The sequence below is a fragment of the Pseudonaja textilis genome, chromosome 5 (genome assembly GCF_049901715.1).
Source record: "Pseudonaja textilis isolate UNSWEBS1 chromosome 5, rPseTex1.2, whole genome shotgun sequence".
NCBI lineage: Eukaryota > Metazoa > Chordata > Lepidosauria > Squamata > Elapidae > Pseudonaja > Pseudonaja textilis.
In genome coordinates this window covers 68,783,054-68,807,072 of record NC_141994.1, presented here as the reverse complement: position 1 = coordinate 68,807,072, position 24,019 = coordinate 68,783,054, and the positions used below count along the sequence as shown (strand labels likewise).

Here is a 24,019-nt window from a genome sequence, read left to right as displayed (position 1 = left end):
CTCCCCTCTCTCCCCCTCTCCTCTCCTCTCCCTCCTCTCTCGTCCCTCCCCCTTGTCTTCTTCCCCTCTTCCCTCCTCTTCTCTTGTTTCCTCCCTCTCCATCTCTCCCCCTTCTCCTCTCCTCCCCCTCTCTCCTCCCCCCTCTTTCCAATTAGTTCCTTTTTTTAAAGCTCGGGAAGTGGCGGGGGGAGGATTTTGGACAGCTTTTTACTAGCGGGGGGAGGACTTAAAGCGTGTCCCATCAAGAGAAAGTGGTTTGTTTCTTTTCCAGCCCTAAAAAGGATTTCATTAGAAAAGTGAAAGTTGGACGAACTTTCCGGCTGGCTGAGTAGAACAGTGACCTGAACACTATTTGTGTGTGTGTGTGTGTGTGTGTATACATATACATATACATATATACATACACATACACATACACATACACATATACATACATATATATTATGTATATAATATCTGTATATATATTACATCCCATTCTTTTCAGTTTCATGGAAGGTTTTGAGAGGTATTTGATTGTGTAAGATAAAACGGGAAGACACGAAGATTCTGCATCTTTTGGTGTTGGAGTTTTATTTTATTATTTACTTCTTTTTTTTTAATGAAAAAAAAAACGAGAGAGGTGGAGTTGGATCTAATCCCCTGAAGACTAATCGTGGGGCAGAAAGATTCCCAAACCCCAACTTAACTTGCTTTGTGATGGCAATTTTTTTTTAAATAAAAAAAATTTCTGGGAGGGCTGCCCGCTTTGCAAAGGACGTTTAGTGACTGGCAGGTCTCCAGACTCTTAAATCCCTGGTGTATCCTATTAAATGAAACCCCAGCTGGTTACCTTTTGATAGGCAGAAAGCATTTTTAAAAAGTAAACAGTGTTGCTTAAGATTGTGTTGATTTTGTCCGCGCTGCCAAGACTGACTTGGGAAAGGATGTTGTGTGAATGAACCCATGGGGGAGTAGAGGATTTTATACATGGAAGTTGAGGTTTCAATGCTGGCATTTGCCATGGAGGCTTTCGCACATACCATGTATAGCATAGGTTTTTCCATCTTGGCAACTTGAAGATGTGTGGACTTCAACTCCCAGAATTCCCCAGTCTAGGCATTCTGGGAGTATTAGGCAAGACATTCTGGGAGTTGAAGTCCACACGCTTTCAAGTTGAGAAACAGCAGTGTATACAATGATGATTGGAAGAGTTGGTACTTATTTGGATGTCTCTCTCTCTCTCTCTCTATCCATCTCTATCATCTCTATCTCTATCATCTCTATCTCTATCATCTCTATCTCTATCTCTATCATTTCTATCTCTATCTCTCTATAAAGGCTCAACCGGGAACAAGGTTTTTCAGGGCCTCAGCTTCAACTTTTCAGAGGCCTCATTGTTAGAAACTTGATGGTAGGTTTGTTTAATATCCACCTTCTGTGTGGATGGGCATTTGGTTTCTTTGCAGCAATGTCTCTCAACCCTTAGCAACTTGAAGATGGGTGGACTTCAACTCTGGGAGTTGAAGTCCACCCATCTTCAAGTTGCTAAGGGTTGAGAACATTGCTTTAGAGCAGGGGTGTCAAACTCAATTCCATTGAGGGCCGCATCGGGGTTGTGTTTGACCTTGGGGCGGCAGGGGCGTGGCAAGGGTGGGTGTGGCCAGCTTGATGTCACTCATGTCGGGTGAGGCGCCTGTGGTGGCTTGGGTGCTCTGCCAGCAATAAACGGGCTCCCAAGCTCCATTTCCAGCTCCAACAACCTCCTGCAGCCCTTGGCCACTGAAAATGGAGCTTGGGTGGCGGGGAGGTAGCTCTCCTGGGCCCACTGTTGGCCATGACAGACTCCTGCAGCCTTCTGCAAGTGCCACCCCCTCCCGCTTCATTTTCACTGGCAGAGGCACCACGGGCCGGTCCTTCATTGTTTCCAGGGTGGTCCCATGGGCCAGATCTAAGCTCCTAATGGGACAGCCATTAGGAGACCCCTACGTTAGAGGCTGGGGAATGGAGGGAGACAGAGGGAGATTAGTATCACCGACAATGTTTTAACTCGGGGAAGCGAACTTACTTGTTGTGTAGCCCTTGCGTTATGATATTGAGATTTAAGAGCTGACCAGTTGCTGTAAGGCTGATCCAATGTAAGGCTGGTACAGTTAGGATGAATCAGCATAGCATGGGAATTGCCCTTTTAAGATGAAGAATGGGTCCGCAGAAGTCTTTACCATTTTAAGAGGTGTCTTATATAAAAGCAACCATTAGAGGACGTGTTCTCTCTCCTTGTATCCTGTCTCCATTGTAGAGTTCTCCATGCAGAGTTAAGAAGATTGATTGCTTGCCAGGTATTTGCTTACCACGTATCCTTCTGTATAAGTCTTGAATATAAACCACTGTTAAATGTCTGTGTGCTGTGTTTGGCTCCTGGGTTGTCTCACAATAATAGTCACACTGCGAATGCTCTGACACCTTGGTCATTCAGATCTTAGGCAGTTGAGGGTAGGTTGTGTTGAATGGAGAAGTTGTTTCAGAAACGTGAGGATGATGGGATGGAAATGTCCCAGTTTTAGACTGCAAAGCAGAGCAGAAGAATTTCAGCTGGGGGAAAAAATGACCGGAACCAGAGGTGGTATTCAGCAGGTTCTGACCAGTTCTGGAGAACCGGTAGCGGAAATTTTGAGTAGTTTGGAGAACCGGCAAATACCACCTCAGACTGGAGATTTTACAGTATCCTTCCACTGCCATGCCCACCAAGCCACACCCACAGAACCAGTAGTAAAATATTTTGAATCCTGGAAAGGTTTAATCCATAACTATTCAGATAGTCCTCAATTTACAGTGGTTCATTTAGGAACAATTCAAAGTTAAAACGACACTGAAAAAAGTTTTGCATACTTACAACCGTTGCAGCCTCCCCATGGTTACATGATAAAATCCAGATGCTTGGCAACTGACTCATATTTATGATGGTTTCAGTATTCCCAGATCATGTGATCCCCTTTTGTGATCTTCTGACAAACAGGGTATCAACTCATAAAACATTCTATACATTAAAGTTGCCAACAGAAAGTGGGGAAAGGATAAAGCAGTGTAGCATTTGGAATCGAAAGTGCATTCCATTCATATTTGTCCAGAGATTGTAACTAGGTGACTGAAGTTTCTGCAGGGCAAAAATCTAATTGGAGAATATGATTGAGGACTCTTGGCTATGGATGTGTTTTGTTGGAGAATATGAATTATGATACACCCAGAGGGGTGGGGGGAAAACCAGGGTCAAGAGTGACAGTGAAGTACGTGTTATTCAGAGTTTTGCAGCGTTACTTCAGCACCAGAAAAATCAAACTCAGACAGAAATAGACATGTTACAAGTTCAGAGCTTCAGTAGCAACTCGGGAGCTCAGAAACAGACATCAGTTTCACTTTAGTTCAGCAGGCAAGCATTAAACACAGCAGAGGACAGAAGCAGTTTCATATTCAATAGACAGACTCAGAGCTCAATATAGCTCCAGAGTTGCAGAGCTTAATATAGAGTCACGCCTAGGCTACTTCTAGTTTCAGTTTCCAGCCTAGGCTACTTCTAGTTTCAGTTTCCAAAACAGTCCTCATTGGCTAACTTAGTTGCTAGGCCTATTCATTGGCTGACCTTGTTACCATGCCCTATTCCAACTCATGAATATACGGCCACATGTCTCAGAGTCGGCTACGTCTAGGTCATACCGACATGTTAGCTCCCAATAAATCCCTTGTAGCTTTTGAAGTTTGGCTCGAGACTCGTGATTTAATTGGGATAACTGCCGGAATCCTGACACAGAGTCAACGTGAGAGCCAATTTCATTTAACAACCAGGTTGCTCATTTAACAACTGCAGTGATTCACTTAACAAATGTGGCGAGAAAGGTCATAAATTTGGTTGCACAGTGGTCAGAGGGCCTTATTGCAAGTTATTTCTGCTGACTGCCCGCTGACTGCATCCTTCCAAGGTGGGTAAAATGAGGACCCAGATTGTTGGGGGCAAGAGGCTGGCTCTGTATTCTATTCTGTGATGAATTTGTATGAGCCTCTTGGACTATCTGTAATTCAATCAAGGTAGTAAATGAAATAACACTGGTGGATAGGTGGCCCCAGTAGGCCTTGTCAACAAACAATATAGAATGGATTCATGGATACTAGGCCCAAACATGGCTTATCCTGCCTTTGGATTAGCGAGACGACCTAAACGCACCATATTAGCACAGCATTTTGCCTTAAACAAAGCCTAGTGACTTGAGAATGAATATGGTTGTTAAAATATATAGGCAGCTCTAAACCCACACCAAAGCACACAGAAAGACTCACCCATTCTCCTGACCCTTGTGCTAAAATTGTATGATTTCACTGTGGCCATGTTCACACAGCATGCTCAGTTTTCAAAAATCAGAATGGTTTTCTTCAGGCAGTTCATACCAAGCCATGACAAATAACTGCATTGGCTGAATTCGCACAACCTCTACTAAGCAACAAAAGATAATGCCAGGCTTAAAATAATGAAGATCAGAATGTGAGGTTCTAAAACCTGTTTGAGCATTTTTGCATTTGCAGATTGCATTGGACCAATCGCGTGTTCACTTAAAGTCAGGCTGTTTGTAAAGTCAAGTCAATTGAATTCACTTGGAAATTATTATTATAGGATGCTTAGTTGCATAATCAGCCAGATGTTTGGATTGCATTTTGGTTCACAATGAGTCTTTCCAAGGACCTGGGATAGGCAGACGTAGATGTTTGATGGTGTTAAAGATAATCGTCATGCTGGAATTACCATGTTTTTGCGGTGTTTTCTTTTTCTTCTCAGGGCTTGTGTGCAAGTGTTTAAATGTGCAAACCTACACGTGCATGTCTTCAAATTAGGTAGACAGACAGACGATAGAAGTAGAAATAGATAGATAGATAGATAGATAGATAGATAGATAGATAGATAGATAGATAGATAGATAGATAGATAGATAGATAGATAGATAGATAGATAGACAGACAGACAGACAGACATGTGATATAGATAGATGGATAGAGAGATGGATAGAGAGATGGATAGATGGATGGATGGATGGATGGATGGATGGATGGATGGATGGACGGACAGACAGGCAGACAGACAGACAGACAGATGATATAGATGGACGGACAAAGAGAGATGGGGGGACAGAGAGGGACAGATAGATTACATAGATGGATGGATGGATAGACAGACAGACAGATGGATAGATGGATGGACAGACAGACAGACAGATGATAGAGATAGAAATAGATAGATGGATGGATGGCCGAACAGACAGATGATATAGGATGGATGGATGGATGGGTGGATGGATGGAAGGATGGGTGGGTGGATGGATGGATAGATGGATGGATAGATGGATGGATGGATGGATGGATGGACAGACAGACAGACAGATGATATAGGATAGATAGATAGATGGATGGATGGATGGATGGATGGGTGGGTGGGTTGGTGGATGGATGGATGGATGGACGGATGGATGGATGGACGGACAGACGATAGAGGTAGAAATAGATGGATGGCCAGCTGACTGGCTGGACAAACAGACAGATGATATAGGATAGACAGATAGATGGAAGGACAGATGGATGGACAGACATACAGACAGACAGACAGACAGATCATCTACTGTCCAGTAGAAGAGAATATTTGCAGCTCTGGTTTGAACTGTGGAGTCCTTGGTGCTCTCTGAGCTAGGTTGTTTTCTTGCATCTTGATGTGGATTTTTTTGCCCGCCCTACTCCTCCACCCCTCCCGACTCCCCATGTCCGGTTTTACTAACGCTTAAATCCACGAGAATCTTATTAGAACATAAAAGCGATCCTCCTCTTTGTAGAAAAAAAAGCTGATCTTTTCCAAACTCAGCTGGAGAAGTTGTTTTGATGTTGGCAGCGGTGCTCCTCCCTGCAAAGAGGGGGGAAAGAGAAACAATGACAAGAACAGAGTATTGCCCGCTGCTAAAGACTTTTGATTTATCTTTTGAAAAGGTGAGAATAAAACTATAAGACAGGGGGGTTTTTTTAGCCTGTTTTTTTTCCCCCTCAGGTGACCTTGAAAGCTCTAACACCAAGCAACAAACGGATATAGGCCAGAGATGGGCTTCAAAAATGTTAGCAATGAGTTCTCTGCGTGATTGATGGGTGGGTGTGGCCATGGTGGGCGTGGCCTAATTGGCCTCCTGCACCACAGCAGGGGGGAGGGTAGCGTTTTTGCCCTCCTTGGGCTCTGGAAGCTTTCCTCAAGCCTCAGGGAGGGCAAAAATGGCCTCCCCGGGGTCCAGAGGCTCTCTGGAAGTTGGAAATGGGCCCATTTCTGGCCTTCCTGAACTTCCAAGAGACCCATTTTTCACCTTCTGCATGGCCTAATCGGTCTCCTGCACCAGAGCAGGGAAGGTTGCCCTCCTTGGTCTCCAGAGGCTTTCCTCAAGCCTCGGGGAAGGCAAAAATGGCCTCTCCAGACTCCGGAGGCTCTCTGGAAGTTGGAAATGGGCCCATTTCCGGCCTTCCTGAACTTCTGGGAGGCCTGTTTTTCACCCTCCCTGAGCCTCTGCATGCGCCCTGCACTTACCTGCACCCAAAACAGGCCACGTGGGGATTCCTTGGAGGGGAGGGTCAGGGTGGGCAGTGCCAGCCAGGAGTAGGACATGGGGGTTCTCCGAACTGCACAGAATCTTAGCTAGGGGCTCTCCTGAACCCCTGCGAACCCCAAGCAGCCACACCCCTGATGTAAGCCCCGTGTTACAAAATGGCTATTCTGGGATTACTGCTGAATATACAGCAACACCAACAGTCCTTGGCTTACAACAGTTTGCTTAGTGACCGTTCAAAGTTATAACGACCCTGAAAAATGTGACTTACGATCGTTTTTCACACTTATGGTTATCACGGCATGGTCACCTGATTTACATTTGGATGCTTGGCAACTGGTTCCTATTTATGACGGTCACAGCGTCCCTCGGTCATGTGATCCCCTTTGTGACCTTCTGACAAGCCAAGTCGATGGGGAAGCCAGATTCACTTAACAACCGTGTTGCTCGCTTAACAAATGCAACGATTTGCTTAACAAGCCAGGAAAAGTCGTAAAATGGGCCAAACTCACTTAACAAATGCTTCCCTTAGCACCATAAATTCTGGGCTCAGTTGTGGTCATAACTCGAGGGCTACCTGCATTTACCTGTAGAAAGAGCCACACCTGTTTTAAGAGCCATACCTTTCAAAGAAGAGAAAAATATCTGGGAAACCCAAATCTGACAAGCAAACTCCACCGGGAAGCCAGATTCACTTAACAACCATGTTACTAATTTATTAACTGCAGTGATTCTTTGGCAAGAAATTGTCAGAGCATTTGTAGTGTGACTACTATTATGAGACAATCCAGGAGCAAAACAGCACAGAGAGACTCAGATATTTAACAGTGGTTTATTTACAAGACATATACGGAAATATACATGGTAGGCAAATACCTTACAAGCAATCAATCTTTTTCTGAACTCTACATGGAGAACTCTGCAATGGATACTGGAAACAATAGGAGAGAACATGCCCTCTAATGGCTGCCTTATATCAACTTCTGTCGACTCGTTCTTCGTCTTAAAAGAGCAATACCCATGCTATGCTGATTCATCCGCAGTTGCATCAGCCTTACAGCAGCTGGCAGCGGTTAAATCTTACACCTCAACAGAAAAGCTGTAAAATGGGCCAAAATTCACTTAACAACCTAGCAACAGAAATTTTGAGCTTAATTGTGGGTCATAAGTACAACACTGCCTGTGGGTGTTAGTGATGCTAACAAGTCCCTTACTAACTTCTGGCTAGCAAGTTAGGGTAATGATTATGGCTTGAATCCTGATTCAGAGTTAATCTAATGATAGTTTTTGAAAGGAAAGAGGCTCCTATCCAGCCATCTTCACCCCTGTTTCTCAACCTTGGCACCTTGGAGATAGGTGGACTTCAATCCCCAGAATTCCACAGGATCGTGGCTGGCTGTGGAATTCTGGGAGTTGAAGTCCATATCTCTTCAAGTGTGGTCAAGATTAAGAAACCCTGATCTCCACCAAAGCCACTTGCGCACGGTGCACTCTTGCACACGGCATACTGTCTCAAAACAATTCTGTGTGGAGCACATGCACCATTTAAAAAGGGTGTTTGGCACAGTACCTTGCTGGAAGCAAAGCGTGAATTATTTTTGTCAAGTCTTTTCTGGATTCTGGTGTCCTCCCAACTGTGTGTGTTTCGTTATCTTTTGGAAGTCTGCAATTCCTTATCCTGCCCTGTCTCGTTAATTGCTGCCACGTGGTTTGTGTTGGTTTTTATTTATAATTTATATGTACTTTGGGTTCGGAATGAATTTCTTCCCTTTAAAAACTGTTCTTGGGAGAGTTTTTTCTCCAGCTGACGATAACTGGGACATTGTGGGCCAAGTTGGAGGAATTAAAGGAACTTTACCTACTTTTGTGACTTTGTTGCTTTTGTGCCATGCCCTGGGTCATCACACCAACCCACTCCTGGGGGAAGGTTACTGCAAAATCCCCATTCCTTCCCCACCCCACTAACCTGCTTTCCAGCTCCGTTCTCCTGTGCAGGGCAACCAAAGAAGACCCAGCTGATCAGCTGGGACTCGGGAGGCAGAGAATAGATGTGGGCGGGGCCAGTCAGAGGTGGTATTGGCCAGTTCTTTGAACTACTCAAAGTTTCCACTACCGGTTCTCCTGAACTGGTCAGAACCTTCACCTCTGGAGCTCAGGGTGTTCCAAATAGCAGTAAATGAGGTCATGTGGCTGAGCCCCCCAAATTGTCATGTGACACTCATGTGACTGTGGGGGTGAAGTGGACATTCTATATCCCCTTTTTCTTCTAGGTAGGTAGAATTTTTGGTCTTCGGACACTAAACAACTGGTTGCATATTAAGGACTACCTGTATGGGATCTTGGAGGTCATCTAGTTCAACTCCCCCGATCAGTGCAAGTTTTATTAGAGCATCTCTGACAGGTGACCTGTTTGAAGATCTCAAGCAATGGTGAATTCACCACTTCATGTGGCAGCCTGTTCCACTGGCTAATAGCTCCCACAGTGAGGAATTCAAAACATTTCCCTTTTTTAAAAAAAGACAGCTGTCTTTTTTTTATTGCTGTTTGCTTTCATTGTAAATTAATCTGTGAAAACTCTGGCTCTTATTTGAAACATAGTTTTTAATAAAATTTAGCAGGGCTGCGAGTTCAAGAGTCTCTTTAATTTTCTGAACGGTTTTACTTTGAGGAGGAAAGCTCCAAACTACTTAAAATAACACAGTATTTTGCTTTTCAAAATGTTCTCTTTATTGGGTCAATAACCTGGCAATTTCCCATACAACTCCATGCCCAAGCCAAAGGACTGTGGGAGTTGTAGTTCCAAGTTGTAGTTCTGGAGAAATTTGCATGTGCCTGACTAACCTCATTGAACTTCTAGTGCTTCTCAATGGGAAGTTAACTTCGTACAGCAACATGAATCAACTGCAGTTCCTCAGATCATTAAAAAAAAATCCATCCTCTTCAAAGATGTTGTTCAGCTCTTACAATGCATGGATTGAAAGAGACTTCAATATGGTCGTCTAAAGAGGGGATGCTGGCTCAGCGGTTAAAGATGCTGAACTGGTCAGCTGAAAAGCTGGCAGCCTGGGTTCAAGACCCAAGCACTGTGTGATGGGGTGAGTTCCCATTACTTGCCCCAGCTCCTGCCTGCCCAGCAGTTTGAAAGCAGTTTAAAAGGACACAAGAGAGGACTTTTCAGGTGGGCAATAGATATACAGTTGAATTGGGCAACTGGAAGTAGTTAATGATAGTTGTTGGTTTTGTTTCTGTTAATTGCTGCAAAACAGAGTAGACTTAGTAAAAAAAAATGAGGGAAAAAGTCACATTAACACGAATAGAATAGAATAGAATAGAATAGAATAGAATAGAATAGAATAGAATAGAATAGAATAGAAGTTAGAAGGGACCTTGGAGGTCTTCTAGTCCAGCCCCCTACACAAGCAGGAGACCCTAGACCATTTCAGACAAAAGGTTGTTGAATTTCTTCTTTAAAATGCCAGTGTTGAAGCACCCACAATTTCTGGAGGCAAATTGATTAATTGTTCAGGAAATTTCTCCTTACTTCTAGGTTGCTTCTTTCCTTGATGAGTTTCCATCCTTATTGCTTCTTGTCCTGCCTTCAGGTGCTTTGGAGAATAGCTTGACTCCCTCTTCTTTGGGGCAGCCCCTGAGATACTGGAACACTGCTATCATGTCTTCCCCGATCCTCCTTTTCATTAGACTAGACATACCCAGTTCCTGCAATTGCTCTTCCTGTGTTTTAGCCTCCAGTCCCCTAATCATCTTTGTTGTAATCATTTATTGAAAAAAAAAAAAGTTTCTCTTTTATTTGTGTGTGTGTGTGTGTGTGTGTGTGTGTGAGAGAGAGAGAGAGAGAGAGAGAGAGAGGGATGCTAGCAGAATCAAGTTACGCATTTCTCCCAATTTTTGATGTGTCAAGTCTAAAAGATTCTCCATTGCAGCCTTACAGGAATGGTGATACAGGAGAATTTGGCAGGGCGTGTCCACTTCTCGGGGATTTAAATGGAAAATGCACATGGAAGAGGCATTAAATTTTCTAAGAGATTTAGATGCCTCCAGGCAATTCAAGGTCAGCATGTGGGACTGGAAAAAATGGATTTTGTGCGTCCCTAAATAATATATCTAGCATTTATTTTTGGTTGCTATGCAAATCAGAAACATAGAAACCTCTTCACTGGGCCAAGCTGCAATTTTGTTATGTAAATAAATGGAAGAGATGGGTTATTTTTTTAAACAAAAAAAATTATTTTCTGGGTCTAATATCCTTCATAAGCATCACAAAATCTTGTACATATTCAGAAGGAGACTAGAACATCTTAAGTATAAGGGGAATGTCATTGTTTTACTTTTGAGAGAACAACTCCATCCTCTGTCCCTTTTTAAAAGTATTAGTATTATGGTTGGTTGCGCAGCTGGTCAGAGGTTCAGGCTGGATTTGGCACATTTGTCTACTTCTTGAGTTCTTCCCAAGGACTTGGGATAGGCAGATGTAGATGTCTGATGGTGTTACAGATATCGTCAGAGGATGTAAGTTGTTCCAAGCAAAGCTGCCTTGTGCAATTGATGGATGATTAAATGTGTCATTGCCGATGGCTGTTCAAGAGGTGCTCCAACTGTTTTAGGATTGCATCGGGATCGCCATGTCCACTATTGAGATTGTTACGGTTCATTGCATGGTCAGTTAGAGGTTCAGCCTGGATTTGGTATTTTTGTCCACCTCCCAAGGACCTGGGAAAGACAGATGTTAGTATTTAATGATGTTAAAGCTATCTCAGTGGATTATCTCCAAAGCACCAGAGGGCAGGACAAGAAGCAATGGGTGGAAATTAATCAAGGAGAGAAGCAACCTAGAACTAAGGAGAAATTTCCTGACAGTTAGAACAATTAACCAGTGGAACAACTTGCCTCCAGAAGTTGTGAATGCTCCAACACTGGAAGTTTTTAAGGGGAGATTGGATAGCCATTGGTCTGAAATGGTGTAGGGCTTCCTGCCTAAGCAGGGGGTTGGACTAGAAGACCTCCAAGGTCCCTTTCAACTCTGCTATTCTAATTCTCTCCTATCCTATCCTATCTTATCCTATCCTATCCTATCCTATCCTATCTTATCCTATCCCATTCCATATTCTATTCTATTCTGTTCTGTTCTGTTCTGTTCTGTCCTGTCCTGTCCTGTCCTGTCCTATCCTATTCCTTTCCATTCCATTCTTTTCTTCCTTCCTTCCTTCCTTTTTCTGTTCTGTTCTGTTCTGTTCTGTTCTCTTCTCTTCTCTTCTCTTCTCTTCCTCTTCCTCTTCCTATTCCTATTCCTATTCCTATTCCGATTCCGATTCTAAACTGTTCATAGTAAAGCTACCTTTGGCAATTGACCAGTGACCAATTTGGAGCTCAATTGTGGTTGTATGTGAAGAACAACCAGTAATCAGTGGAACGACTTGCTTCCCGAAATGGTGAGTGCTCCAAAACCGGAAGTTTTTTTTTTTTTAAAGAAGAAGAGATTGGAGAGCCGTTTGTCTGAAATAGTGTAAGGTTTCTTGCTTTGAGCAAGCGGGCTGGGCTGGAAGTCCTCTAAGGTCCCTTCCAACTCTGTTATTCTGTTTAAGCTGTGGCTCTTCTGTACGTCCAAGGCCATTCCCACACGCCCTTCCAATGTCCTCTTAGAAGCCTTTGCATGCGTGTTCCGGGTCTTTAAGCCGAGCGCTCATGTTCCTGCCAATGATAGCTTGGAGGCCGCTGTTAGGTCATAGTTAATGTGAGCCAAAAATCACACTGCTGTCCCAGTGGAGATGTGTATGCTTCAAACGTGGGCACCGGCTGGCTTTAAATCAACTGGGCTTCTCCGAGAAAACACTAAGTGCCTAATTATTTTGGCCAGTGTTGAGTGACAGCAGTGAGTAAATGGTTGTTGTTGTTTTTTAGGGGGTGGGGAAGCCTGCAAGCTTTTCCTCCAGCGACATCAGAGCTCTGAAGGCGACGTGGGTGTTTCCCCTCTTTAACATAAATCAGGAAGTGGCAGAAGGCTTGTCTCCTTGAATGAAGCTATTGCACGGAAATATGGATGCAAACGGGGTTTCATCCCTTCGTTCTTGATTCACTCTCTCCTCTGACATTATTTGTGAAAAATAGGGTCCGGTCTCCCTCCCTCCCTCTCTGTCCCTGTCCCTGTCCCTCTCCCTCTCTCTCTCTCTCACTCTCTCTCTCTCTCTCTCTCTCTCATACATCCCCCCACACACACACACACATACCATCAATCACTTTCACTCAAATTCTAAGTTTTTGGATCAGCTTCAGGAATAGGATAGAATATAGAACAGAAATAGAAACAAAAAAAAATAGGTAGGGTAGGGTAGGGTAGGGTAGGGTAGGGTAGGGTAGAATAGAATAGAATAGAATAGAATAGAATAGAATAGAATAGAGTAGAGTAGAGTAGAGTAGAGTAGAGTAGAGTAGAGTAGAGTAGAGTAGAGTAAGTAGAATAGAATAGAATATAGAAAAGAATAGAATATAGAGAAGAATAGAATACAGAGAAGAATAGAATATAGAGAAAAATAGAATAGAATATAGAGAAGAGCAGAGCAGAGTAGAGTAGAGTAGAGTAGAGTAGAGTAGAGTAGAGTAGAGTAGAGTAGAGTAGAGTAGAGTAGAATATAGAGAAGAATAGAATATAGAATAGAATAGAATAGAATAGAATAGAATAGAATAGAATAGAATATAGAGAAGAGTAGAGTAGAGTAGAGTAGAGTAGAGTAGAGTAGAGTAGAGTAGAGTAAGTAGAATAGAATAGAATATAGAAAAGAATAGAATATAGAGAAGAATAGAATACAGAGAAGAATAGAATATAGAGAAGAATAGAATGTAGAGAAGAGCAGAGTAGAGTAGAGTAGAGTAGAATAGAATATAGAGTAGAATAGAATATAGAGTAGAATAGAATATAGAGAAGAATAGAATATAGAATAGAATAGAACAGAACAGAACAGAACGGAATAGAATAGGATGGGACCTTCCAATCTCTTCTTAAAAACCTCCAGTGATGGAGCACCCTCAACTTCTGGAGGCAAGTTGTTCCTCTGTTGATTGTTCTCACTCTCAGGAAAGTTCTCCTTATTTCTAGGTTGCTTCTCTGATGAGTTTTCATCCGTTGCTTCTTATCCTGCCTTCAGGTGCTTTGGAGAATAGGTTGACGCATTCTTCTTTGTTGGCTGACTACACGTTTGTTGGCTGGATTCACATTTGGCATTCTTGTTATGAAACTTTTTGATGTTAGCCTATTAGACCTTTCACCTGAACATTGAGGTCATCATATTTTTTCCCCATGTTGTTCCAATATACTAATCTCTGGGTCTTAAAAATATTATAGTACAGACAACTGGCCGTGTGTCAGAATAACAGCTCGTATATCATTGAACAGTTCTCGGTTCAAAAATAACAAATGCAATTAAAATGTTTCTAGGATTACGACGTTGTTTTGCAAAGCAGACGATTCCTAGTAATGTTACATAGGGTGTCACTTCCATTTTCCTTTCCTGCAACTGTGGGGTTTTTTTTTTCCTTTCTCTTGCCTTACATGCAAGCTTAGGACAGCCAAGAAAACTTTGGACACACAAAGTCAAAACACAGCAGAGTTTTCGTCCTCTTTTCTTTTCTTAAAAGGGACCTTTTAAGATTATTTATTCTGCAAGTCCTTGAAAAGGGAAGGAGTGGATTGTGGAGATAGTAAGATAGAAAGGGGTGGGAGGAATGGAAAGAGAAGCAATGGCCAGTGAACGTAAATTGGAGGTGTTTTATGATTAAGGATTATCCTAACTGCTTCCTGCCTCTTTGTGGGGAAATGTGCTAACTGTAGAAGTGAAGAGTGCCTTGAATTTGAAGGTTATGTAAGGTTGCTGTACTGAAAGTTTATCGTGAACTAAACAATTATTGGATCCCAGTCCTCTTAATGGGAAGAATAGAGTAGAGTAGAGTAGAGTAGAGTAGAGTAGAGTAGAGTAGAGTAGAGTAGAGTAGAACAGAACAACAGAACAGAACAGAATAATGGAGTGGAATGGAATGGAATGGAATGGAATAGAATAGAATAGAATAGAATAGAATAGAATAGAATAGAATAGAATAGAATAGTCTCACTTAGCAATGGAAATTTTGGGCTTAGTTGTGGTTGTAAGTTGAGGACTGTCTATATTAGGATGGTGGGATGGCATTGTGAAACTAAGGCCATGGTACAGTTCAAAGAATTTCAAGATGGGATAACCATTTGTCTGAAATGGTATAGGTTTTCCTGCCTGAGCAGGGGGTTGGACTAGAAGACCTCCAAGGTCCCGTCCAACTCTGCTATTCTATTCTATTCTATTCTATTCTATTCTATTCTATTCTATTTCTAGAATTCTATTTCTATTTGTAATTCTGTTTCTATTTCTTGTTCCTGTTCTGTTCTGTTTCTATTCTATGCTCTATTCTCTATTCTCTATTCTCTATCCTATTCCTGTTCTATTCTATTCTATTCTATTCTATTCTATTTCTATTCTGTTTCTATTCCTATTCCTATTCTCTATTCTCTATTCTCTATCCTATCCTATCCTATCCTATCCTATTCCTATTCTCTATTCCTATTTCTATCCTATCCTATCCTATCCTATCCTATCCTATTCCTATTCTCTGTTCTCTGTTCTCTATTCTCTATTCTATTCCCTATTCCTATTCCTATTCCTATTCCTATTCCTATTCCTATTCCTATTCTATTCTATTCTATTCTATTCTATTCTATTCTATTCTATTCTAGCTTTTCTCTGGGATATTTTTTTCATGTTAGGAGTATAACTGTGTAAGTTCCTCAAAGATGTTGTAAGAGGGGTTTGTGCTTCCTGTTGGATCCTTTTTATGAGTCGTCATTTTTTCTGGAAAACATATTGTGAGAAAGTGGCTATGGAGACACCCTAAAAATAATATGGACGACCTGTAACTTAGATACTCTTCCCATCATACCTGACTCATGTATTTGTTTTTTTCATGCCAAAACTTTTGCAAATGCTGAGAAGCGAATGTTAGCCTTGTTCTGCCAAGCAATGCCGGCTTGCCAGAGAAGCGGAAGAGAAGCAGCTTAGCTGACATTCCAGGCTCATGTGCAGGAATGTGAGCAGCATTGTGCCAGGTGCATCCATCGCTGTGATTCACCAGGGGTGTGTGTGTGTGTGTGTATCAGGAGCTGTTGCCCTAGGATTTGCAGGTAACATTTTTGAAACAACTTTGAATGCTGGCCAAGAATGAATCCCACTGTTTAGAGGCTCCCTGGGGGAGTGGCTGCTGCAGCTGTGCATATTAAACCACAGTGTTTTCCCCCCTCTCTCCAAGGTTTAATCATGGCTTTCCAACCCATGCCTATCCAACATGGCTCAGTGGGGGGCGATCCAAGAGGTGCGCAGAGGCTCAGTGGCTAAGACACTGAGCTTGTTGATCAGAAAGGTTGGCAGTTTGGCGGTTCGAATCCCTAGCACCGCATAACGGAGTGAACTCCAGCTACTTGTCCCAGCTTCTGCCAACCTAGCAGTTCGAAAGCATGTAAAATATGCAAGTAGAAAAATAGGGACCCCTTTGGTGGGAAGGTAACAGCGTTCTGTGCACCTTTGGTGTTTAGTCATGCCGGCCACATGACCACAGGGACGTCTTCAGACAACGCTGGCTCTTCGGCTTTGTAATGGAGATGAGCACTGCTGCCTAGAGCCAGAAATGACTAGCACGTATGTGCAAGGGGAACCTTTACCTTTACCTTATCCAACCCTCATTTTCCCACAATGTCCATCTTCCAGGGGTGTCCATGTTGCACTCAGCAGAATAGGATAGGATAGAACGGGATTAGAATAGGGATAGGGATAGGGATAGAAGGAGAAGGAGAAGGAGGAGAAGGAGAAGGAGGAGAAGGAGAAGGAGAAGAAGAAGAAGAAGAAGAAGAAGAAGAAGAAGAAGAAGAAGAAGAAGAAGAAGAAGAAGAAGAAGAAGAAGAAGAAGAAGAAGAAGAAGAAGAAGAGGAGGAGGAGGAGGAGGAGGAGGAGGAGGAGGAGGAGGAGGAGGAGGAGGAGGAGGAGGAGGAGGGAGGAGGGAGGAGGGGGAGGAAGAACCAGAACCAGAACCGAAAAACAGACTTGTAGGTCATCTAGTCCAACTCCCTGCCCAAGTAGGAGACCCTACACCATGAACAGGAGGATGAGATGAAGGAGTTGAGGCTTTGAGGTTGAGGTGCTATCATGACATAGGAACCCTGTTTGCCACAGTTGTTAAGCTCACACCATGGTTGTTAAACGAATTTTTTTTATATTCATCAGAATAAATTGTCTTCAACTGATGCAACAGACGGTTGGGTATGTGAATGGGGTCCCCGACACCTTCAGCCGTCTGCTTGACTGTTTGCATTCACGTGCTCATTGTAGAAATCAGAAAAGAGACTCTAAACAAGATTCATACCTGCAAAAGAAAACTGCTGATATTTTAGATCAAAGGTGTCCATCCTTGGCAGCTTTACCACCTGTGGACTTCAACTCCCAGTATTCTCCAGCCAGCTCTCTAATTCTCTACCAGAATTTGAAGATGCTGGTACCGATTGCCTTCCTATCCTGTCCCTGTCATGTTTATTTAAAAGATAACTTTCTTCTTTTAAAACTTGAAAGCATCCCATGGGCATAATATAGAATAAATGCAATAATGATGATGATTTAAAAGGACTTGGCTGCTCTTGACATCAAATCTCTTTCTCCTCCACACCCCTTTTTCTCCCTACCCCTTACTGATCTCCTGTTTCTCAGGGTCAAGAATTCAGGTTTTGCATCATTTTTTAAATTTGATTTGTCAATCGCTTACAAAATAGTAAACATGAGTAAGAATACAGGGAATAGGTACAAATAAATGGGGACAATAGGACAGGGACAGTAGGCACGATGGTGCATTTATGCACGCCCCTTACAGACCTTTTAGGAATTGGGTGAGGTCAATAGTGGATAGTTTGAGGTTAAAGGAGTGGGAGGCTTAGAGGAGGTAACAACAGAGTCAGGTAGTGCATTCCAGGCATTGACCACTCTGTTGCTGAAGTCGTACTTTCTGCAATCAAGTTTGGAGTGGTTTACATTGAGTTTGTATCTGTTGTGTGGTCTTGTATTGCTGTGGTGGAAGCTGAAGTAGTCATTGACTGGTAGGACATTGTAGCAGATAATTTTGTGTGCTATGCTTAAGTCCAACTGTAGGCGGCGTAGTTCAAGGTTGTTGAAGCCCAAAATCTCAAGCCTGGTGATATAGGGTATTCCTTTGCAAGCAGAGGACTGTAGTATTCTTCTCATGAAATACTTCTGGACTCATTCAATTGTATTAATGTCTGATATGCAGTGCGGATTCCAGACTGATGAGCTGTATTCAAGTATTGGTCTGGCAAAAGTTTTGTATCCTCTAGTTAGCAATTTGATATTTCCTGAGGAGAAGCTTCATAAGATTCGATTTACAACTCTTAATGCCTTTTTCAGCAATGCTGTTACAGTGAGCTCTGGCACTTAGGTCATTTGATATGAGAACTCCAAGATCCTTGACAGAGTGAGGATCATCAACGAGGTCATATCCACCTAGTTTGTATTTGGTGTACTGATTTTTTTTTTTAACCAATGTGTAGGACAGAACATTTGTTGGTCGAGATTTGGAGTTGCCAGATGTAGTGATGCCTCTACATTTTCCAAGAAAGAGCTACCACCCGCCTACCAGGACCAATCGCATTGAGGTGCTATTTGATTTACAAGCGGTCGTTGCCGCCTCACAAAATGGATACCTCATGTGAAGACTTAGCTCTCTAGAATCAGAGTTGTCCAACCTTGGCAACTACTTGTGGACTTCAACTGCCAGCTCTGGAAGTTAAAGTCCATAAGTCTTAAAGTTGCCAAGGTTGAAGACCCCTGCTGTAATGCATTAATTTGTAGGTGTAGCAGAGGTGGGATTCAGCAGGTTCTGACCAGTTCTGGAGAACCAGTAGCAGAAATTTTTAGTAGTTCGGAGAATGGGCAAATGCCACCTCTGACTGGAGATTTTGCACTATCTTTCCCCTGCCACACCTACCAAGCCCCACCCAGAGAACTGGTAGTAAAAAAATTTGAATCCCACCATTGAGATGTAGATGTGAAAACCTGGTCTTCTCAGGCTAGTAGAGCCAAAGATTGATCATTCTGAAATCCTTTGTAGTGAGCAATTAACTATCTACTGGTTGCATGAGCTTAAGCGCCAGGCAGCCATGTCCAGTCCTTTTGTATTATATGACATAATACAGACTTTTATTTGAATAAAAAAGTTTAATTGGGAGCCGTATAGGTGGGTTTGATCAGGGTAAATTGTACAGGTGAAACTCAAAAAATTAGAATATCATGCAAAAGTTCATTTATTTCCGTAATGCAACTTAAAAGGTGAAACTAATATATGAGATAGACTCATTACATGCAAAGCAAGATAGTTCAAGCTGTGATTTGGCATAATTGAGATGATTATGGTTTACAGCTCATGAAAACCCCAAATCCACAATCTCAGAAAATTAGAATATTGTGAAAAAGTTCAATATTCTAGGCTCAAAGTTTCCACAATCTGTGTTGATTTGGGGAGCCATGTCATTTGCTGGTGTTGGTCCACTGTGCTTCATTATGTCCAGGGTCAACGCAGCTGTCTACCAGGAGATTTTGGAGCACTTCATGCTTCCTTCCATAGACGAGCTTTATGGGGATGCTGACTTCATTTTCCAGCAGGACTTGGCACCTGCGCACACTGCGCACACTGCCCAAAGAACCAAAACCTGGTTCAATGATCGTGGGATTACTGTGCTTTATTGGCTAGCAAACTCGCCTGACCTGAATCCATAGAGAATCTATGGGGCATTGCCAAGAGAAAGATGAGAGACATGAGACCGAACAATGCAGAAGAGTTGAAGGTCACTATTGAAGCATCCTGGTCTTCCATAACACCTCAGCAGTGCCACAGGCTGATAGCTTCCATGCCACGCTGCATTGAGACAGTAATTGCTGCAAAAGGGGCCCAAACCAACTACTGAGTACATATGCATGCTTATACTTTTCAGGGGTCCAATATTGTTCTATGTACAATCCTTGTTTTATTGATTGCATGTAATATTCTAATTTTCTGAGATTGTGGATTTGGGGTTTTCATGAGCTGTAAGCCATAATCATCACAATTATGACAAATCACAGTTTGAAGTATCTTGGTTTTGGTTTTTTGAACTATCTTGCTTTGCATGTAATGAGTCTATCTCATATATTATTTTCACCTTTTAAGTTGCATTACTGAAATAAATGAACTTTTGCATGATATTCTAATTTTTTGAGTTTCACCTGTAGGAGTGACAAAGAATTATGATTTGTATTCTTTATTGGGTTTTTAATGTTCTGTGTTTTATATTCTGTATTTTGATGGCCTTATGGCTGATCAGTCATGAACGATTACTATTTGCCTTCCTTCCTATCTCCTTTCCTTCTTTCCCTACTTCCTTCTCTCCATTTCTACTCTACTCTCCCTCTTTTCCTCTCCTCTGGGTCCTTCCTTCCTTCCTTCCTTCCTCCTTCCTTCCTTCCTGTTGATTATATTATGCAAACCCACAGGTTTGCATAATATAAGTATGTAGGTTAATTCAATAATTAAATAAACTGTGAGAATCTCTTCTTTCTTTTATTCCCTACTTCCTTCTCTCCATTTCTACTCTACTGTCCCTCCCCTTCCTCTCCCTTCCTCCCTCCCTCCCTTCCTTCCTCCCTTCCTTCCTTGCTTGTTTATGGTTGATTATATTATGCAGACCCACATAATTATCCAGGTTAATTCAATAATTAAATAAACTGTGAGAATTTTGTTCCCCCTATTTAGGCACATTGAGAAAATATTGTGGGTTTTCCTCTCTCAGCCCGATATCTCTCACAACATTTCAGTGAGAAAAACAGGTCATCTACTTGCAGATAGATATAAATGCAAATCATATAAAAATATTATTACTCCAGCAGGTTCAAAGTCTGGGCTTACACAGCACACTAAAAGTCAGGGTCAGATGAACAAAAATGTAAACTTGCTGTGTTCACATAAAGATTCAATATCCAAACGAATAATCTAAATTATGAGTTAACATGGCCCAATTCACATAAACACCCTAGGATAAAGATTCAGTTTTCCTGATCGTACTGGATTGTAAACTCCCCAACCTCATTCTAGCCTGGTCTAACGTATTATGCCAATTCAGTCTGGGAGTTCTGAGCAAGTAAACATCAAGGCTAATTTAATCATAATCCTTGTTTTTTGGCTGGAATGAGAAAAGCCTAGAAATGGAAAAAAAACCAGCTCTGGCTTTGTGGCTGAAGAGAAAATATCCCTGTCACTTTTGCTGATAGCTTCAAAGTAAATACCAGCATTTGCCATCTTCCTAACACTATAAAACATAGAATAATAAGCTCGGAAGGAACCTTGGAGATTTTCTAGTCCAGTGTTGGCACACCTTTTCGGCACCAAGTGCCAAAATGGAGGTACGCGGTGCACACACACAGGAGCGCTGAAAGGCAGAGGTGGTATTCAGCAGGTTCTGGCCAGTTCTGGAGAACCAGTAGCAGAAATTTTGAGTAGTTCGGAGAACTGGCAAATCCCACCTCTGACTGGTCCCGCCCCCATCTATTCTCCGCCTTCCGAGTCCCAGCTGATTGGCTGGGTCTTTTTTGGTTGCCCTGCACAGGAGAACGGAGCTGGAAAGCAGGTTACCGGGGTGGGGAGGGAGTGGGGATTTTGCAGTAACTTTCCCCTGCCACACCCACCAATCCATGCCACGGCCACCAAGTCATGCCCACAGAACCGGTGGTAAAAAAAATTGAATCTCAGCACTGCTGGAAGGGCAGCTCCCCGGCGTGTGGGGAAGTGGTGGAAACTGGAAAAGCAGCTCCCCCGGTGTGCAGGTGCCAAAAAGCTTCTGGTTTCCAGCATGCGCATGCAGGCCGGCCACCTGGTCTTCCAGTTTCTGGCGCACATGTGCACATGAAGACCCGCTAGCCAGCGCACATATGCACCCTGGGACCAAGAAGAGCGAAGCAGGCGTGCACATGCACGATCACATTTTTGGTTCTGCACTAAGCAAAGCGGTTGTTACAGTATGTGCAGCCCACCTAAGCATTTACCTAGCAGTTTGGTAAAAAGGTTTCCAAGCTTCCAAGTATAAGGTAAAGGTAAAAGTTCCCCTCTCACATGTGTGCTAGTCATTTCCAGCTCTAGGGGGGCAGTTCTCATCTCCATTACAAGAGCCAGCACTGTCTGAAGACGTCTCCGTGGTCATGTGGCCGGCATGACTAAACCCCAAAGGCGCGGAACGCTGTTACCTTCCCACCAAAGTGGTCCCTATTTTTCTACTTGCACTTTTACGTGCTTTTGAACTGCTAGGTTGGCAGAAGCTGGGACAAGTAATGGGAGCTCACTCCATTACGTGATGCTAGGGATTCGAACCGCTGAACTGCCGACGTTTTTGATCTACAAGCTCAGCGTCTTACCCACTGAGCCACGCATCCCTTCCAAGCATAAACAGAAACCTCTTGTGCATTTGCCGAAGATAATTGGTGATTTTTCCCTCATTTTGCGACCTCCAAGGTCCGTTCCAATGCTGTTATTCTGTGATACAGTGAACACTCTGGGAATTCCTTTTTAAACAATACAGTGACAATAGAAAGAAGTCATAAGCTGAAATATAAGATGAAAACCCAAGCGATAGTTAAAATTGAAATGAAAAAAACAAAAAAAACAGCAACACGTAACTCATTATTGGGTGTCCTATGGAAAAATCCTGCCTGAAGTAGCTTTGTGAAATGTTAATAGGGGTGAGGTGAATCTTAATTCCAAAGGATCCGTTGCATAAATTGGAGCGGGGACTAAGAGCACCTCTTGGCCCCCATTCCTTTTATCTCTTGAAAGTGGATTAGAGAAGCTTCTCCCAGGAACAAACCTCAAAACAGGCTAATTTAGTTAATTCAGCAGTCTTGAAAGTACCTGGATATCAGCTGTCTAGGCCATTACAAGTAGTCCTCAGCTCATTTAATGACCGTTCAAAGTTACAACCGGACTGAAAAAAAGGGAGTTATGGTCACTTTTCACACTTAATGACCCATTGCATCCATCCCCATGTTCACAGGATCGAAACTCATACAACTGGCAATTGGTTCATACTTACGACCAAGAGGGTCATGCTATCGATCCCCTTTTGCCGCTTTCTGACAACGGGAAAGCCAGAGTCACTTAACAACTGGGTCACTAACTTAACAACCGCAGCGATTCACTTAATAGCCGTGGCAAGCAAGGTCATAAAACGGGACAACATTCACTTAACAATGGTCTCACTTAGCAACAGAAATTTGGTCCTCGGTGGTTGTCGTAAGACGAGGACCAGCTGTACCAATCCAGACAATCTGTTCTTGAAAACTTCCAGTGTTGGAGCCCCTATAACTTGCTTCCAGAAGCAAGTCATTCCACTGATTATGTCAGGGTTCCAAGTAATAGATGCATAACAAGCCAAACTCTGAGGTAGGTGGATTCCTCAAAGGATAGTTTTATTGGATGTATCATATTGGCACAAACTTGGTGAAAACCGACTCTGAAAACTCCCATGGTTTTTGCCTAATTAAAAGCAAAAGTTTTCCCTCAACCTCAATCAATTAGTCACATGGTCCAATCAAGACACTGTCTGGTTGCCTGGTGACCTCACTCCTCCTTCCTCTGATCAGGTGTGAGAATGTCCTTGGTTCTCAAGAGAAAGTATTTTGTTTTGGCTACAAAACCCCAGCTATCTCTAATTCCCCGCTCCCTATCCCTCAGCTCCAGCGTGGCAACACTTTTTATTTATTTAGCGTATGGCGTGTGTTAGCTGGGGATCACCGAGGTGGCTGGCTGCCTCTTGTGAAAGGAATTTGGGGGGGGGGCTATGTTATCTTTACTCACGGGACACTTGAGTAGGTAGGTGGGGGAGGCTCCTTTCTTGTCCCTCCATGGTTTATTCACTCAAGGGAATCAAACTGCCGAGCTCAGCGGTGCACAGGCCCAGCCTCTTACCACATCAGCCATCGCGGTCCCAGCGGCAACACTGAAACTCTAAGATGGCTTTGGTCAGGTCAGTTTCAGGGTTGACAGGTTAATTGTTCTCACTGTGAAGAAATTTCTCCTCAGTTCTAGGTTGGTTCTAGATTGGTGAGCTGTGCTTCCAGTCAGCCGTACAGGGTGTAAGCGGGCAAGACGGAGCAAATCTGAGGCAATATGAAGGAAATGGAGAATGACACCAAAGGATAGCCTTAGCTCTGTCACCGCCAAAGAGCTCTGACAGGCGGCCGGTTTAATGAGGTATTAAATGGCCTGGCTAGCAATTCCTGTCAGCATCGGAGAGGCTGTCACACAGCTGAGCTTCTCCG

The 24,019-nt window shown here is 42.9% G+C and overlaps 1 protein-coding gene across 15 annotated transcripts in view; it reads left to right on the top strand.

The window, feature by feature from the left end:
* The window catches only part of CELF2 (CUGBP Elav-like family member 2), a 555,045-nt gene that overhangs the window by 439 nt on the left and 530,587 nt on the right, over window positions 1-24,019 (top strand). The gene's annotated exons all lie outside the window — the stretch shown is intronic.